The 18,335-nt window shown below is 31.3% G+C and overlaps 2 long non-coding RNA genes and 1 pseudogene across 19 annotated transcripts; 2 read left to right on the forward strand and 1 right to left on the reverse strand.

The window, feature by feature from the left end:
• The first annotated feature begins 3,233 nt into the window (after positions 1–3,233).
• On the forward strand, positions 3,234–7,370 carry LOC130731500 (uncharacterized). 9 transcript variants are annotated; one of them, XR_009016714.1, is made up of 8 exons: positions 3,241–3,550; positions 3,751–3,851; positions 4,035–4,089; positions 4,262–4,327; positions 4,532–4,732; positions 4,847–4,933; positions 5,706–5,879; positions 6,089–7,370. It is a non-coding gene; the product is annotated as an uncharacterized LOC130731500 (long non-coding RNA). The 9 variants fall into 9 exon arrangements; XR_009016710.1 differs by having other exon boundaries at positions 3,237–3,550; positions 4,206–4,732; XR_009016712.1 differs by having other exon boundaries at positions 3,237–3,550; positions 4,262–4,732.
• A 4,846-nt stretch (positions 7,371–12,216) lies between these two features.
• LOC130731543 (uncharacterized) lies at positions 12,217–15,264 on the reverse strand. 10 transcript variants are annotated; one of them, XR_009016743.1, is made up of 6 exons: positions 15,144–15,264; positions 14,762–14,790; positions 14,293–14,585; positions 14,140–14,204; positions 13,461–13,574; positions 12,217–12,613 (listed from the first exon to the last, which is right to left on the reverse strand). It is a non-coding gene; the product is annotated as an uncharacterized LOC130731543 (long non-coding RNA). The 10 variants fall into 10 exon arrangements; XR_009016736.1 differs by having other exon boundaries at positions 15,031–15,239; XR_009016728.1 differs by having other exon boundaries at positions 15,079–15,238.
• Positions 12,493–13,599, forward strand: LOC130731532 (uncharacterized; annotated as a pseudogene).
• Positions 15,265–18,335: the final 3,071 nt, after the last annotated feature.

Below are 18,335 nucleotides of genomic sequence, written 5' to 3' on the forward strand. Positions count from 1 at the left end.
CTGCCAATTTTGGCGTACCCTGGCAACATAGATGTTCATCATGTGAAATCAAAATCACACTCTCCTTCAGTCTAGTGTAAAGTTTACACCATTTCAGGCTGCCTGACAGTCATAAATTGAAATATATAAGAATGCTGCAATAATGTGGGCATTTTGCATAGGTTAATGGTGAGACAAGGAATTAAACACTAAAATGAGACAAAAGATCTTGATCCTAGGTTGTTTAGGTGATGGAAGGCACCATAAAATATGCACCATAAATTTCCATTTTCATCGATTTGATGAAAATGGAAACCGAATCGAAAATGGAAACCGATTTGCAAATTGTATTTCTGGGTGGGGTGGGTTTCTCGGTATCTTCTTAATTTGGGGGTTTGGGTGATGAAGGGTGTTGTCATAAAGATGGAGATTGATGATTTTAGATGATGATGAAGAGTGAAGATGATTTCAATTAATGATGATGAAAAGTGAAGATGATGGTGATGATGTAAAGAGTGAAGATGATGATGTTGATGAAAATTGAAGTCCCGATGATGAAGAGTGAAGATGATGAATTAATGACTTTTTTTAATTAGTATTTCTAATTTAATTTAATTATTAATTTATATATATGTGGAATTAAAATTTAAATCAAAATGACGTGGTTTTATACGCGTCAGCTCTGGCCTGCCACTGGATATTCTCGCCGGAGCTCCGCCCTCCAGCGAGGACTAGAACCAAAATGCTTGCAACTACAGGGAGATATCGGCTAGTTTTTTCCGGAGAGAGACTAAAATCAAAAGTCACTACAAACACAGGGATCAATTTGACCATTAACCCAAAAAAAAAAAATTCCTCTTGGTTTGCTAAATATGTTGAATTTAATCAATTATCTCGGAGTTGATTCAAACTGCTTGGAAGTATCACGTACTTTTCTATATTTTTCCTTGTTCTCAAGATATGTTTTATTAATGAATTGATTTAGCTCTTTCTGGGAAAAAGAGTCTAGTGAATTATAATATTGTTATACCATTAAACTGTGAAAGTTGATAGTATTTTCTCTTTTAAGGATTTTGGTAGATCCAACCACTTGAATTATATATATTTACTAGTACTTTTTACCCGTGCGATGCACGGGGATATTCATTCTTTTCTTTTGTGTGTGTTTTTTATTTATTAAATCTGTCTTTTTTTAAATATATTTTGTTAATTAAAATAAATAAATATATTTTAAACTATGAATTCTTAAATTTTCATGTTTTTTTACAAAATGTTTGTTTTTTTATCTGACTCTCCTGATACCATGGCGACTAATGAGATAGTCAAATGAAGTTCTTGATGAAAATGGGAGTGGTGATAATTGTGAACCACTTGCTATGTCTAAAAGTTCTATCCTTAATGGTATTGTCAGATCACTTAAAAATAGCTTGAAGGTGACAACTCAAATCAAACCAAACATCAAACTGGGATTTTCATTTTAGTTTATCGTGTGAATTTTTTAAAATTATATATTGTTTTTATTATGTTTATTAAAAGATAATTTAATAATTAAAAGAAAAAAAAACTAATTATATGTATGTAAGAAAATAAATTTTTTTTTTTTGTGACGTATGTATTTGTTTATATTTTGTAAAACTGCAATCATTTTATTTATTTGTGGTTTGTACCCCTAACTTTCTAAATGCTACATTATTTAATTTTTATATATATAAAAATTTAATAGTTTTTGAAGTAATTCTAAAATTTCTATAAATTTGTATTACTATTTTTCTAAAATTTCTATAAATTTGTATTATTATTTATTATATAAATTCGCTATGTGTAAACGAAAATTAATAGGAACAAATAATATTTAGTTCAATGGTATATTTTTATTAAATTAATTAATTTTAATTGAAATTGTAATATAGAGGACGAAGTAAAATAAGTATGTTTGATTTGAGTTTTTTTGAAAAATGTGTAGTTTGGATTTGGTACCATGGAAAAAAAAATGCATGTTCATCAATTAAGAGAAGTTCATCATCACTAACAATTTGAGGATTTTTAAAATTCATTGTTTCCCATAAATGAACCACACACAGACTTTAATCTCTCATTTGATTTTTCCAGCAACAATGTCAACATGTAATACCAAAAGATGACTATATAAAGTAGGATAAAATTCAAGGGAAATCATTACCAAACCAAATCAAAGAGCAAGTTATAACACATTTAGACATGCTAAGCTAGTACTCCCTCCGGTCCTATTTATAAGCAACAAAAAAAAATTCACACAGTTTAAGAAATGTAGTTAAATTAGATAAAATGCATTAAATTTGTCTTAAATTAAAATGAACTTCCAAAATTACCCTTTGTTATTAGTGTTGGAAAGTGAAAAAGAGAGAGAATAATTAATGAGACACATTTTACAAGTTAGAATTAATAAGGGTATCATTGGAAAAAATTAATTAATATAGCTCAAACTTTCATTTGGTTCTTATAAAAAGGACCAAGATTTTTCTTCTCTTTCATGCTTATAAATAGGACCGGAGGGAGTACATCATTATCTAATTTATGGGTACATGTACGTACAAAATGATTAAAAGTTTGAGCCTTTGCAAAATCCAATGCAAATACATTTAACACAAATTATGTGAAGTGTACATGAACATTGTTATTAATTTATACTCCACGTGTTAAGGGTCAGTGATATTATTATTTTCTGGATTGTTATCATATTTAATATTATCTTTAAATTTTGTCGATTAATATTAATATTAATTATTAACTAATTAATAATTCTCTACATAAAACTAACTACTCCACGTGTGCTATGGAATTTCCTAACCCATGAACTAAATAGTAATAAACTTAATAATAATAAACCCATCTACAAATTTTTTGAGGTAAATAATAAAAAGTTTAATACAATTAAAAAGCCATGTAATTTAATATTTATATAGTTCAAAGAAAATTGTTAGTGGGAATGTCATTTTTTTTGCATTGATATCATATTTAATATTAAATCCCCAACTTTAACTTTAAAGATTAATATTAATTATTATTTAATTCATCTATCTATCTATACTATATATAAAGAGAGAGTTTGTGCAGTCTGAAGGGTAATTTTGGAATTCAACAATTCAATGCACTGCCATCTAAATTTTAGCATGGACATTTTTGGAAAAAGTACTCATTATTTCCTAAAGAATCAATCACAACCGTACATTCCTCAATCACATTTTCCCTCAGCCCTTCCTCCTCCTTTCTTTCTTACGTTTCTTTTTCTATTTTCCATTCCAGTCTTTTTATTTTCCCTTCGTTTCATTTTCAATTGATCGGTTTCGGCTTCTCAATAGACAAATAGGGGGCCGCGCACACACACCAGACAAAAGGGAAACAAATCGAAGAAGAAAGATGGCAGGAACGGCGGCAAGAGGGAGGCTCGCAGAGTCTGCTCTGGAATTTCAGATTCGAAAACGGGTCTCATGCCAACGTGAGCAGCGACCAAGGCAAACCAGCGACTGCGACGTCCTTATCTGATGAAGCTCTGCGACCACATCAACAAGCTCCGATGTCAACCACTCCCCAGGTACTCATACTCGATGCCTTAACTCAGAATTAGTAAAATCTTGAAAAACAGCCTTCTCCAGAGTTTCTGTTTCAAAAACGGCTATCTGATTAGGGTATTTATGTGTTATATATGATCTTTCCCCATTGTTTCAATGTCTGACTTCGACATTTTGTTCTAATCAAACCGATGATTAATAGAGAACAATGTGGTATATGCAGAGGCAAATGCCAATACTTCCGATGACACAAAACCTTTAGTTTTTACGGAGGATGTTTACGTTTGTTATCCCTTATAGCTTAACATCTTGAGACAGGCTACTGTAAGTTTTAGTTCTTTCTACTTCACCAATCTCTATTATAGATGAAGTAAATTTAGTGTTCATGATATATGATCTACGTTTGTGTTCATATTTGTATTAATAATACACATTTGAGACTTGATATAAAAAAATTCTGGACTGTTACTTTAGTAGAATTTCTGATCTTGCCTTTTCTTACTTTAGCATAATTTCTGGACTGGCAGCCCCCTATTTTGTCTTCTATGATAGAATCAATGAGGTAATTGGTTAAGGCTTATCTTGATTATGCTGCTTTTGTGAATTAATAAAACTTTTATGGATAGTGGGCTACTAAAACTGCTTGCTTACAAAACGAAAGTTGACATTTACTTATAGTAGAATGAATTTGGAAGGCATGAAACACATTTTAGCTTTACATTTGTCCATGTAAGTTGCTGATCACCAAGGAATGAAGATGGTTTCTGCTTCCAAGCCCGAATTTTTTCTGCAACCTTGCGGTAATAATATTTTCTATTTAGTTAGCATTCTCCGTGTAATCCGATTGTATCATTAACCATGTGTGAAGATCATTTTCCTGGGAACAATGATGCAGAAATTAATACAGATTACATATGTTCCAAACATTGTTTTGAGTTGTAACTTTTACTTTTATATAATATTTGAAGTTGTTACTCTAATAAGCTGTCTACATGTGATTGCAGATCTTTTAGAAAGCTATCTCATCTTCAAATGCTTACAATGATCAATTCAGGTACTATCAATATATTTTACTAACACTGAAATTCCTTCTTTTGCAGACTTGAAAAGTTGTATAGTTGACAGTGGACTGAACAGTCAACTCATCCTGACATGACCACGGGTCATGGTTGTCTATCTGTAGTGTGTATTTGTCTTTAAATGAAGTATGTTTATAGCTAAAGACACTTCCTCTCCAGCTTTTGTAGCTAATGACATACTACTTAAGCCACCCTTCCAACATTTACAGCATATCTGAGATGTCTGTACTTTTCTCGCAGGAGCCATTATCAACTCGGATAGGGTTTCTGATAAATTCTAACCACCTGTCTTCAATGTTCAGATGCTTACAAGAAAAACTTCTCTAGGTATGTTGATTTTGTGTTTCATTTCAAGCCTATTATTTTCATCATCTTTGCAATCAAACGAGGAGAAGAAATATGTTTCTTTTCAAATCTTTATCAATTTATCACCATAAATTTCTTAAAATCTTTTGATTAATCTAATTTTTTCTCTTTTCTGAATTTTGTGACATAAATTGGGAGATCTTATGATTTTTGAGATTATTGTGTATTAGTTTAATGATTTTGACATTGACAATATGATCCATGCTAATAGATCTTTGATGCAAAGATTATTGTTTCCATTGGAATGGCATGAATGGCTTCCATGTTCGATCCTCATATTCTTCACTTTCCCTGCGGCTTAAAACTCTGAAAGAAGAATCTTTGCTGCTCTTTTGGCCTAAAACCTCTCCTAGAAGATTTATTACTGCTCTTCTTCCCTGAACCATGATTTTCCCTGCTACTTTTGTTGTGTTGGGAGGCCCTTCCATCCTTAATATGTTGTCTGACCAATTTACTAATACATTGTATTTACTGAAATTTCAACCCATGGCATTATGTGAATTTTATGCACCTCCCTTCAGGTTCAACAAAATAAGAAGTATGTAAGAACATCGTTTGTACATGCTAAGTCAGGAATGAACTCTCTTTTTCAATTAGAAGATATTTTGCTTGATAGGAACCCATTTGTAGATTATTATACCTCAGAATGTGAATGTTTGTATGATTTTGCTTTTTGAGTTTTCTTTTTTGAATGATTCACTTTCTTATAAAGCAATGTGGGGTTTAATGGCAGGTTTTGGCTTTCTTTGTGCAATTTTTATCATGTGGGTATTACAAGTAGAGTATTAGTAAAATACTTCCTTGATCAGGGAATCGCCGGGATTGTACTGCATGTGGGTTTGCATCATGTTTAGAACTGTCTGACGGTTATAGCAACCTTCACCATGCATTCGGATAGAGTTTTTCGGTAAGATATCTATTAACTGCATCTTCACCTTTTCCTTTTAATTTTTTGGATGTGCCATAAGGTTTTTAAGTTGTTCTCACTATTGTGACTGAAAAATACCTAGACGGTGTGTGTATGTGCCGTTTTGTTTTGGTGTTGAAAATATAACTCAAATTTAGTGTACTTGCCAAAATGAATGTATTTTAATAAGATTTCGCTCGGTGAAGCAGTGGTTGCTTCTAATGTGCTGGATAAAGGTTTGGCTTTCGATCCAACCCTCAATAAGATTGCCAGAAATGAGGAGGACCTAGAAATGGAGAATGAAGAACTAGGAATCAAGAAATAAACATCATAGGACCTGTTTATCAAGATGCACCACCCGACCCAGAGAAAACTAGGCTGGAGGAAGCAGTGACACATGCACAAGCTGCTTTCAGAGGTTACTTGGTAGGTGTTTATTCTTTGGAAGGGGGTTTCCTGATTAAACAGTTAATTTTCATGGAGGAACATACATGTTCATGCGAGGAGAAACCAGAATGCTGCTAATTGTAAGAAGGGAATGGTGGTAGGAGGGTCTAACATAATGTTATCGTTGCAGCAAGGTATTGGAGAAAACAAGTGTACTGTACGTAGAGTATCATAACGTAATTCTGGGAGTATATTGGTGGCTTAGATTAGGAGGGCAGTGTGTGTTTCAGCTGTGATTGTTAACTTTTATTTCTGCAATATTTTTAGGCTTAAATACTCTTTTGGTCCTTGAAATTGTAAAGGGAATCAAATCTGATCCCTGTAAAAATTTCACATCAAATTGGGTCCCTAAAATTATTTTTTTAATCTAATTAAGTCTTTTTGCTCAATTTTGACTAGTCAACGTCCAGTGCCAAGCCTAGTCAGCTAAGCATGGCCACATGGACTTTTTTCACATCAATTTTAGTCCCTTGAAAAATATTTTAATCAATTCTAGTCCTTGTTCTTTCACCTTCCTCTTCCACCTTCTTCCTCTTCCTCCATAACTCAAATCCTTAAATCAAGAAATTCAAAACCCTAAAAAAATTATATGTTCATCATATTCACCTTGTTCTTACTTTTGAATTTATGGGATTTGAGTTATGGAGGAAGAGGAAGAAGGTGGAAGAGGAAGAAGATGAAGGTGGAAAAATAAGGACTAAAATTGATTAAAATACTTTTCAAGGGACTAAAACTGATGTGAAAAAGTCCACGTGGTCATCTTTAGCTGACTAGGCTTGCCACTAGGCCGTTGACCGGTCAAAATTGAGCAAAAGGAGTTAATTAGATTAAAAAAACAATTTTAGGGACCCAATTTGATGCGAAAATTTTACAAGTACCAGATTTGATTCCCTTTACGGTTTCAAGGACCAAAAGGTTATTTAAGCCATATTTTTATTTAGTATCTGTGCTTTTGTTTAAGAAGTAGTATTTTTGCCTTCCAAAGGGGACCTCCTTGACTTCTATACTATTTTCAGTAAGTACTACTTACAGTTCCTTTCAGAAGCTTTGGTCGATCTAGAAATCAATAATTTTACAAGATTGCGTATTACTAGAAGTCTAAAACACATTTTGTAGTTGAATGCGGTAGTTGATATCTCCAGACTTCTATAATCCTCCCTCAATTTTTGTTTAGTTTTGTAATTTACAATCTTATTTTATGAAATATTTTCCGTGACACTCAAGTTTGTTTGTCAAAACGATTGGTCAAGTCAATGAGGCGATTGCATGACAAATTAATTAATTAGAACAAATTAATAATGAACATGACATATGATATAAAGAGCCACCAAATCAACCCATGGATGGAGCAAAAAATGTATAAAACCGAAACTTTTTATCATGTCCTATGTAATTTCGCAATTGATATTAACTTCATTATTTTGTGTGTACCTAATATTAACTTAATCTATTTAAAAAAATTAACTTAATCTTAAAAATAAAATTTGGTGAAAGTGAAAGGGTTAGTCTAATATTTATTTTGGGATTCATATTAAATTTAATGTTAAAACTCTTAACTTTAAATGTTAAAGACTACTATTAATATATATATATATATTAAAATATTCCATAAATATAAAATAATTTGCCATGTCCTATGAAATTCTATAACTTATATTAAATTTTTAATTTAGTGTGTGAGTAATATTAAATAAACATGAAATAAAAAAGATTGTTGTAGGTGAAGGGACTATGAATTTCTAAGAACACGCCAAAATTATATCAACATTGTTTTTTAGTATGTTATTTTTGCATTCATATAAAAAAGTTTTAATGTTAAAACATTCATCTTTATTTTTGTAGGTATTTTAATAAATATTATTTATTATATTATATAAATTTAAACTGATTCATCATGTCTTATGGAATTTCATAAACTATTAAATATTAATTATTAAATCCTATAAATCTAAACTAATTGATCATGCCTTATCGAATTTCATATCTTAAAATTTTGTTTTATTTCAAACATGAAAGACAAATAGTTGTAGGACCGGGAAAGTATTTTTTAGCATTGATATTAACATATTCAAAGGGAAGTGCACATATTGAATGAAAATCGTCACTAATTTATATGGTTATAGGAAAAATGGTTAGTAGTAAGATTTTTCTTTTGAGTGATATCATATTTAATATTAAATGCACCATTTTTAACTTTTAGGGACTAATATTAATATTAATTATGATTTAATTAATAATTCAATACATAAAAATAATTATATTTACCATATGAAATTCCATAATTCATATGAAATAATAATAATAGTAAATATTTTTTTTTACAAGAGGAAGATAATCAATTTAAAAAAAATGAAGGTAAATAATAGAAGGACATAACATGGAATTAGTGGGAAGACTGAAAATTGCAAATAGAATTTCAAAGGGGAAAGATAGTGGATAAGGTATTTTTTGCATGATATCAACTTATTATTAAAATCACCATCTTTAAATTTTAAGGATTAACATCAATATTAATTAGTATTTCATTAATAATATCATAAATCTAAACTAATTGTGTGTGTCTTATGGAATTCTCTAACTCATATGAACATTTAAAAGACATGATTATATCAATCGGTAAATCAATGGCCAAGATAAAAACTAACGGCTATATTAATCTCCAATGAATAAATATACACAATTACAAAAAGAACCATGGTAAAAATCACATACATTAGACATGGTTTATTGAATGATTGTAATAAATAATGTTTTATCGGTTTTATTCTCAATGTAATCATTTCAATTGTGGAATAATAAATAATATTTGGCAATCAAATATTTTTTGCAATTAATTATTATCTCATGTATATTATTTCATTTATCTGTAAAACACTATAAAATTGTTATATCAAAAGAATAAATCTAAAGGATCATTTAGATACAAAAGGATAAACAACACAAATAAAAAAAATACACTCATAAAAAAAACCAATGACAAAAAAAAAGAACAAACAAAAACAAAAATTATCACTTCCAAAAAAACCTAATTATCACAAAAAACATTATTTTTTATAATAGGAATAAATAATATAAAAAAAAAAGAATACTCCCGTGCAACGCACGGGTAAATAAAGATAGTGTATTGAATATCATATCAATGTAGGGTAAATAAAGATAGTGTATTTAATATCATATCAATGTAGAAAATAACCTTCCCATTATGCATTTTCCATGAAACTATATAAGTATTAAATTAATGGTTTTTAGTTATATTAAAACATTAATTATTTACCTTGAATTTTTTGTAAATGAGTTTATTATTATTTAGCCCATTACTATTTGGTTCATATAATTTAGGGAATTTCATAGGTCACAATTAATATGTTTTGATCTAGAGAATTATTAAGTAGTTTTTAATTAATATTAATATTAAAATTAGAACATAAAAATTAAAGGTGATAAATTTTTATACGAAATATAATATCACTCCAAAAAAATAAAATTTTCCACTAATCGGTCCTACAACTATATAAATTAACAGCAACACTCATTCAAAATGTGCACTTCATGTAGTCTGCTTTGACGTATTTGCATTGAATTAAGGCTCGAACTTTTAGTCATTTTGCAAGTGCCTATACCAAAGGCTAGATACTGATTTTTTAGCTTAGAATGTCTAAATGTGCTATAACTCGCACTTTGATTTTGTAATGATTTCCTATTGATTTTATCCTACTTAATATTGGACAGTTTTCATGGTTTATAAATAGGTGTTTTCATGGTTTACAAATAGGTTTATTTTCATGTTTTTTTTTTCACGGTAAAACAAAGTTTCCAAATTTATGATTTCTTATATTTGAATTTAATTTAAATCTTTTAATTAATATTTTCTTTTTATAAATGTATCAAAAGTAACACATATTTTTATAGGCTATAAAAAAGTTAATATTACCTAAGGTTATTGCTAAATTTTATAAAGGGGCTCATTAATTTCTAAACATAAGAAAAGTATATAAAGTTACATATGACACATTCAAGGACGTGTGCTATATGATGATAAAGAATACATTGATGAAGTAACAGAAGCCTTGCATTGCAGCACAACAAACAATCTTAGAAGACTTTTTGCTACATTACTATTAACATATCTGCTTTTAAGGGCATAATTTGTTTAGAAAGAATCCTGAAAGTATTTAAGTGATGATATTTTACATATAGACGAAGACTTATTACCCAACATAGTGGTAAATACATATTTAATCAAAGCTCATACAAAAAAAAGTTAGGACAAAAACCACAAAAAATTAAATTTCACCGCTTCTACAAAATAAAAACAAATACATTCATCACTTGAAAAAGTATACAAATTTATATTTACTAATATCTAAAATTAATTTTATTCTTTTAATTCATAATAAATTTTCTATCAATAAACATAAAAAAACACAAATTTAGAAAGAAAAAATATACACGATAAACATAAATGAATAACCCCCGTGCATCGCACGGGTAAAAGTACTAGTAATTCATAAAATAAAAACTAATTATGTATGCCCTATATGGAATTCCCTAACTCACATGAACTAATTAATACTCCCTCCGTTCCTTATTAACTGTCCACTTTGAAGAAATTTTTTTGTTCCTATATATCTGTCCGCTTAGAGTTTCAAGACAGCATTAATTGATATTTTTCCAAGAAATGCCCTTACAAAAACAATAAATGAAGAAAGATAAAATACATTCTAAAGGGTGATATAGGAAAATAAATAATAATTTTATGAAAATCAACACAATTAATTGTTTTCTTTAATTTGTGTGAACCTTCTCTTCCTAGACAGATAAATAGGAACGGAGGGAGTAATAAACTCACTTAAAATAGTTTCGAGGTAAATGAAGAAGGATTTTTTTTTAATAGGCCAATGTTAGTTGTTAATTGTTACTAAATTAGTTCATTCGCAAGGATTCGAACTCTGGCCCTTCACCCTACAAATCTCTTCATTCCCTTAGCTCACCAAATGAAGAAGGATGTAGTATGACATTTATATAAGAAGGCACCAAATCCACCCATGGCCAGCCAGAAACGTATAAAATTAAAATAACTATTATCATGTCCTATGTAATTTCTCAACTGATACTATCATCATTATTTGGTGTCTAACTACTATAAAATATGATCTTAAAGACAAAATTTGGTAAAGGTGAAAGGGTTGGTCCAATATTTATTTCAGCACCATATCAAGTTTTATGTTGAAAATCGTACCTTTAATTTCCAAATATTAATATTTATTAAAATATTATATAATTTAAAAATAATTTAACATGACCTATGGAGTTTTGTAACTAATATTAATGTTACACACAATTTTTTGTAGATAAACGAATTCAATGTTATTTATCATCTATTTCTTCATTAAAAAAAAACGCTGATAATGGATCATAAAAGCATTTGTAGCACCTGTTTCTTCATTTAATCAGATATCAATGCTTAGCATTTGTAACTGATACTCAATGAGTAGTAAAAATGTATTTTTTTTTTTTGAAATTGAGTAGTAAAAAAGTAGAAGATACTCAAATTGGATATTTAAATAGAACATCCAATGCCTTGGAAAACTGGTTCCAAAATCCGTTCAATATGCTAAAATAAATGCAAGGAATTTAATCCATTGGGAGTGATAAAATAACAGTGGTGGGTAAGATCACTTTGCATTTGTGCACTTTGTAATTTGTATGGAATAATGCAGAAGCTTCTTTGATCTTCCACAAAGCAAAACATGGCTGGTTCTCCTCATGTGGATTTGATAGAAAGCTAGAAAATCAAAGTGAGAAAGATAGCTCTCCATTTTGATATTTGTAGATTCTGGTGACCATTTTAGACATATAATGGAACGCGTGAGTAAGAAGAAATAACATATGACAAAAAAATTGGTGTATATAATATGTTCGTTGTCTCTTGAAGCTGTTGAAGAGCCAAAGGATGGCTGAAAACTGTCTTACTAATATCATGCACGATGTATAAAAATATCTCAAAATATGGTTTCTAAGAATTACAAAAATTTCTTTAAGCAAACATACATTCACTTCATACCCCACTTTCAATGCTCCTTCATCTGTGATGCCTCTGTAGGTGGCAACAACTAATAGACCCATCTCATTCTGTAGAGCTCCATTGAGGAAAGAAAAACATTCTATGTCAAGCATGCGAACCTCATCAATGAAAAGGACACTTGGCACCATCTCAGCTTTTCCTTCTTCTCTCTACTCTGCCACTCTGGTGTTTATTTGTTCTCTGACTTCTCCGCAAATTTCACCTGTCTCACCAGTTAAGAGTCAGAAATCCCTGTGTTTGGAAAACATCACTGCGTGTTTTGAAAAAAACAGAATTTGATCATAGGAACTAAGAAGTGACCTTTAGGCAATTTATAAGCCTAGTCATAAAACAAAAGTGAATCTCCTTCATACACAAAGGAGGCAAACAGCTAATTAATCTCTCATAGATGAGTTGGTAAATTTGATAGAAAGCTTCATATCAGTTTACATTGCATCAAAATTTGGGGGGAAAAAGGAACCTTCATCAAATCATTAATTGCAAAGGGCACAAAAGTCTGGTTAATCAAAACATTCACTATAGATTTTGTTATAAACGAATCTCAGAGAATAGTGCACTTCGTTCTCCTATTCTAGACAAAAAGTGATCAGCAATGACCACAATAAGGTAGTTACACAAAAATTGACCGCAATGCTACCCAAGTTTCCCATGGAAAGTCCAAATTCCACTTCCACTATTGAATTGGTAGAGAGGAAAGCTCAGTGTGAGCCAACGTCTAATTAATGAAGAGAAATTAAGCATGATAGCAGGCTTATGGCACTAAAGTCCTTCTTATTAGCTTTTCTTTACATTCACTTTTTGGTAGATCTTAGGTTTCTCATCACTAAGATCCCTTCAAAATCTGTTTTTGGATAAATAAATAAAAATAAGAATTTGATTTAGAAGTTAAAATAAATAACCAAAAGCAGGAAATAAACAACGGTCAAACCATTATTCATGTAAGGTATGATAATTTTGTTATTTCATATCCATAAGTTGAATGTAATCTTAATGGCGCTTTATTTGTTTTCACATCTACAACTAAAGCTAGTTATAAGCATTATGATTACCTGGTTTTGGTCCTTCCAATGCTGCTCCATTATGGCAAATACTCTCTCGTTTCCCAGGCTTACACCAACTGGTGGAACTTGATCTGAACCAAATATCCCTACAGGTTATCATATCTGTCACCACCAACAATTGAACCAACTTGTGTAAAGACCATAAATCCATGCTTTATTGGTATAGATAAAGCATAATTTTGTTATAACCTAAATTTTTAAGAAACTCCCAAGACACATTCAAACACAAAAATGAACAAAAAAGAAAATGAGGAAACAACACCAACACATCTAGTGGGAAATTAGAGATGCCCAATAACAAATTTGACTGAAATACTTCTTTCTTATAAATAATAAATAATAAAGAACCCGTCAAAGTTAGCATATAGACCCCAACCGGACTGTGGATCCAATAGAGATAGTTGATGAGGGTAGAGAGGCATCACTATCAGAGATCTATGAGATGTTCAATGCATGTTATTCTAAAAGCAAAGGCAAAAGGGGTGGCAGGATAATGGTCTCATTGAGAGTCAAGTGGATTGGTGAAGATTTGCAATTGAAGAGAAGCAAAGAGAGGAGTTGAGTGAGTGTCCTCTTTGTCTCTCTCAAAAAAAAAACACACACACACACATACCCCTGCCCTGCATCAAGAACTGAGCCACATGCAAATGCAGCCCCCTATACTCACATTTGTAAATTCAATTCCATCTCCTGATCTTCAGCTTCCGTTATTCAATCATAAGAAAATTGAAACTGCATAATCAAAGCACATAGACCTTAATTGCTACAATTTAGAGAATTCAACAAATGAACAAATTTTAAGTGCATCTGAAGTACCTACCTATTCCTTTTACTCTTTTGGCTTTTGATTAAGCAATTTCCTCTCATTTTCCTCTTGATACAGATCCATTCTTAAAATAGAAATGAAAAGAAATAATCATGCATTATAACTTTAATGGAAGGCTGAAAATGTTACCACACTAAAGAGAAAACAACCTTGCAGGCCAAAACTATAGTTGACTGCGCCCGATCCAACAACAATGAATCAAACCCCCTAATGCTGAGACTTGAGAAATACAGCCAGGTCCCATTTATTAAACATGCAGGTTAGATTGCTGTGATAAAAGCTCCACCCTACGGGAAAAGAGACACGCACCACACAAAATCTTAATTTCAGAAAAAATTATGAAGTTAATTCAGAACAAATTTTTAAAAATTATCAGCCAACAAAATGAAAAAAAAAATGTATCAACAAACTAACACTGGATTATAATGTATTGCATGAATTTAAGAACTGGGAAAATTATCACCTCTAAATCTCAGTATGCGATGTAACCTCCTGAAAATTCAAATACAAAGAAGCACAGATCAATCAATTAAGAATGCTATCCATTATAATAATCCGGACTTACCACGTATTAGAAAAAGAGACTAACCGCACCAAATTTTACTTTCAGACAAATTGATGAGGTTAATTCATAACAAATTTTATAAAAATATCAGCCAAAAAAATGGAAAAGAATCTAAACAATAACTAACACCGAATATATAAAATTTTGGCAGCTTTAAGGTGAGATACCTAAGAATCAACCAATTGGGAGAAATTAAGAGGGTAGAAGACGACAACCTGTGTCGATCACAAACTTAGGTGAGAATCAGAGACCCAATCGAGAGAAAATAATGGGTTCTCACCGATTGGAAAGTGGGGACGGAGAAGATCGTCAGCGACAAAGAAAGGCGATGAAGTAGAAACGGTCGTGATGGAGAACTCAAAAGGCAGAATGTGAAAAGCCAGAGTAAACAGTCATTTTGGTCCTTGATTGTGTTCACTTATGATGAACCAGTCCTCATACTTTGGAAATGGTCTTTTTCGTCCTTGAATTTATCGCCGTCGGTCAAATTAGTCCTTGATTGAGTTTTCCGTTGGTCCCTCGGACGGAAAAGTCCAAATATCACCATTTTTGTCACATTGGCTTGACACATCATCAATGACTCACATGTTATTATGTCAATTTAGTCCCCCAGAAAATAAAAATAAAAAATCTGAATTTATTAATTCAAATTACAAAAAATCACTTAATCATCAATTCATCATCTTCAACCTCATCTTCATCTTCATCCTCAATCTCACCTTATTTTCATCATTTCCAAAAAAAAAAACACAAAAACCCCAAATGTTCATCCTCCATCTTCTTATTCTTCATCTTCTATAATTCTAAATCTTAAAAAACCCAAACCCAGAAATTTAAAAAGCCAAACCCACCCTAACCCAGAAATAAAAAACCCACCCCTAACCTAAATCCCAACTCCATAATACATGACCACCCCCATCCATGGATCCAGTGACGAGAGATTGAGATTGAAATTGAGGAGACGCATAACCACCTTATTTCTTTACATTATAACTTTCTTCACACAAAAAAAGTATGCAATTGTGCATATATGTAGTCATTGTAAGAGAATCTGGGTGTAAATTTTGGATAATTTGAATTCTGGGTCTGGGTAAAGTTTCGATCTTTTGTGATCTAGATGATGTCTTCTGGGACATCTTCGTATTGGTGCTACAGGTACAGTCAGTTTATGAGGGTGTGGAGACAGGACACGGTGGCTTGCCCCGATTGCGACGGTGGGTTCATTGAAGAGGTTGAGCATCCGGCGGCGCGTTCTGCCCTCATAGATTCACATTCTTAGCTTTTAATTTTCATTAAATTTTACGTTGGCACACTGTTCTTCTTCCACTGTGATTGTTAGCTTCTAATTTCATTAATTTCTATCAATGATCTGATTGTTATGCACACTAGCTTTTGCTTGATTTTTCACATTTTTATTGGTTTTCATATTGTTGCACTGTTCTTGGTCATGTGTTCTTGGTTTGTTATTGATTTGTTTAGAATTTCATTACTGAATTGTTATGACTTATGATGAAGATGTTGTGAATGAAGGTGATGAAGATGTTGTAAATTTATTAATACAAATTTCAGAGTTTTTTTTTTATTTTTTAAGGGGACTAAATTGACTAAGCTTACAATCTGAGTCATTGACCACGTGTCAAGCCATGTGGCAAAAATGGTGACATTTGGACTTTTCCCTTTAAGGGAGCAACGGAAAACTCAATCAAGGACTAACTTGACCGACGACGACAAATTCAGGGACGAAAAAAGACCATTTTCAAAGTATGAGGACTAAACCATCATAAGTGAACACAATCAAGGACCAAAATGGTTGTTTACTCGAAAAGCCAGCACAAATGGGTTTTGCAATTGAAATCAACCGTTATGATTAGAATCAATGGCCAAGATTCATTTCACAATTAATTATTCACAAATTTACATATATATCCATGGAAAAATTTTCACACATGTGTATTGATTTGTTGAATGACTGTTTTACCCTCAAAACTTCAAAAACTTCACTTTTATAGATAGATAGATAGATAGATAGATAGAAGATAGATAAATAGAAAGATAGATACTTTTGTCTTTTTTGTGTTTGGGATATCTCCAACATATTAAATAGAGTGAAATACACTCACCCCCCTCAAGATTTGCAAGAATGACACTCTACCCCATTCTTTTTTTAAATCTACACTCCACCCCATTTTTTATAAAGGCAAAATTTAGTGACGAAAACAAATTCGTCACTAATAAAAAATAATTACTAATTAGTTAAAATTTAAATAAGTTTAATGCATATACACTATCATACATTAATTTATGAAAATAATTTTACTGAATTAAATTTAAAAAAACAATCCACTCTGTCTGTTAAGTCCACGTCCCATCTGTCTCCAAATCATATTTCTAACCACAAACGGTCACCACCAAGCCTTTGCTCCCTTTAACACGACGACCACTGTCCCAGAATGTGAAACCCCATGGCACCACCATGCATCAAAGTTTTGTTGCGACCTGAACCACAGAACGTGAATCGCACATTCCCAAAGCTACCTGTTCAACTACTTCTTGTGAACTTCACCCCCTTTAAGTTGCGAGCGAACGCTCTGTTGGTCTAAGATGTCGTTGGATTTTGTTAAAAACGGTGCTCCACCGCATCGTTGGGTTCTAATAACCTCCGATCCACTTCATATTTCTTAATTTTGTTTCTCTATTTTCTTCACCCATTTGTCTTGCTTTTTGGGTCTACAATCTAATTTTCAAAATTTGAGGTATAAAGAGATTATTTTGATTAAAATTGAATTATTACCAAATATGAAAACACAAGCATGTTTCCCTATATTCGAGATATGCTTTGTAAACCGGTCGGGTGTGCTATTGCAGAATTCGCATTGTGAATTTACGGAGGAAGACCGCGATTGAGAGAATGAGGAGGACTGTGATGTTTTCATTTTTAAATTTATTGGATTATATTGAAAATATTTTTTGAAATTATTGATTAACAATTTAAATAATAACTAATTATTAATGAAGAATATTTTTCGTCACTAAATTTGCATCTATATAAAATGGGGTGGGGTGTAGATTTTAGACAAGAATGGGGTGGAGTGTAATTTTAACAAACCTTGAGAGGGGTGAGTGTACTTTACTCTATTAAATAAGACTCAAGTATGAAGAATTAAGAACTGAAAAATTTGAGCAATGTCTTGACGAACTCTAATATTCTGAATGCTTTATCTACTTTCTTACTTTTCCTTCTACCAATGTCCTCCGTCTACCTCTTTTCACCTCAATACTAGTGATATTTACCCGTGCGTTGCACAGTGAAATTTTCTCTTGTGTTTGGGACATGAATTAATAAATAGGTTTATACAAATTTGACATGCTAAAAACTCGATTTTACTGAGATTTTAACTTGATGGAATTAAAATATGACAAATATGAGTATTCAATAAAATCACACCACAACCAACATGGGTTGGCACAACTG

Source organism: Lotus japonicus, chromosome 1 (genome assembly GCF_012489685.1).
Source record: "Lotus japonicus ecotype B-129 chromosome 1, LjGifu_v1.2".
Classification (NCBI taxonomy): domain Eukaryota; kingdom Viridiplantae; phylum Streptophyta; class Magnoliopsida; order Fabales; family Fabaceae; genus Lotus; species Lotus japonicus.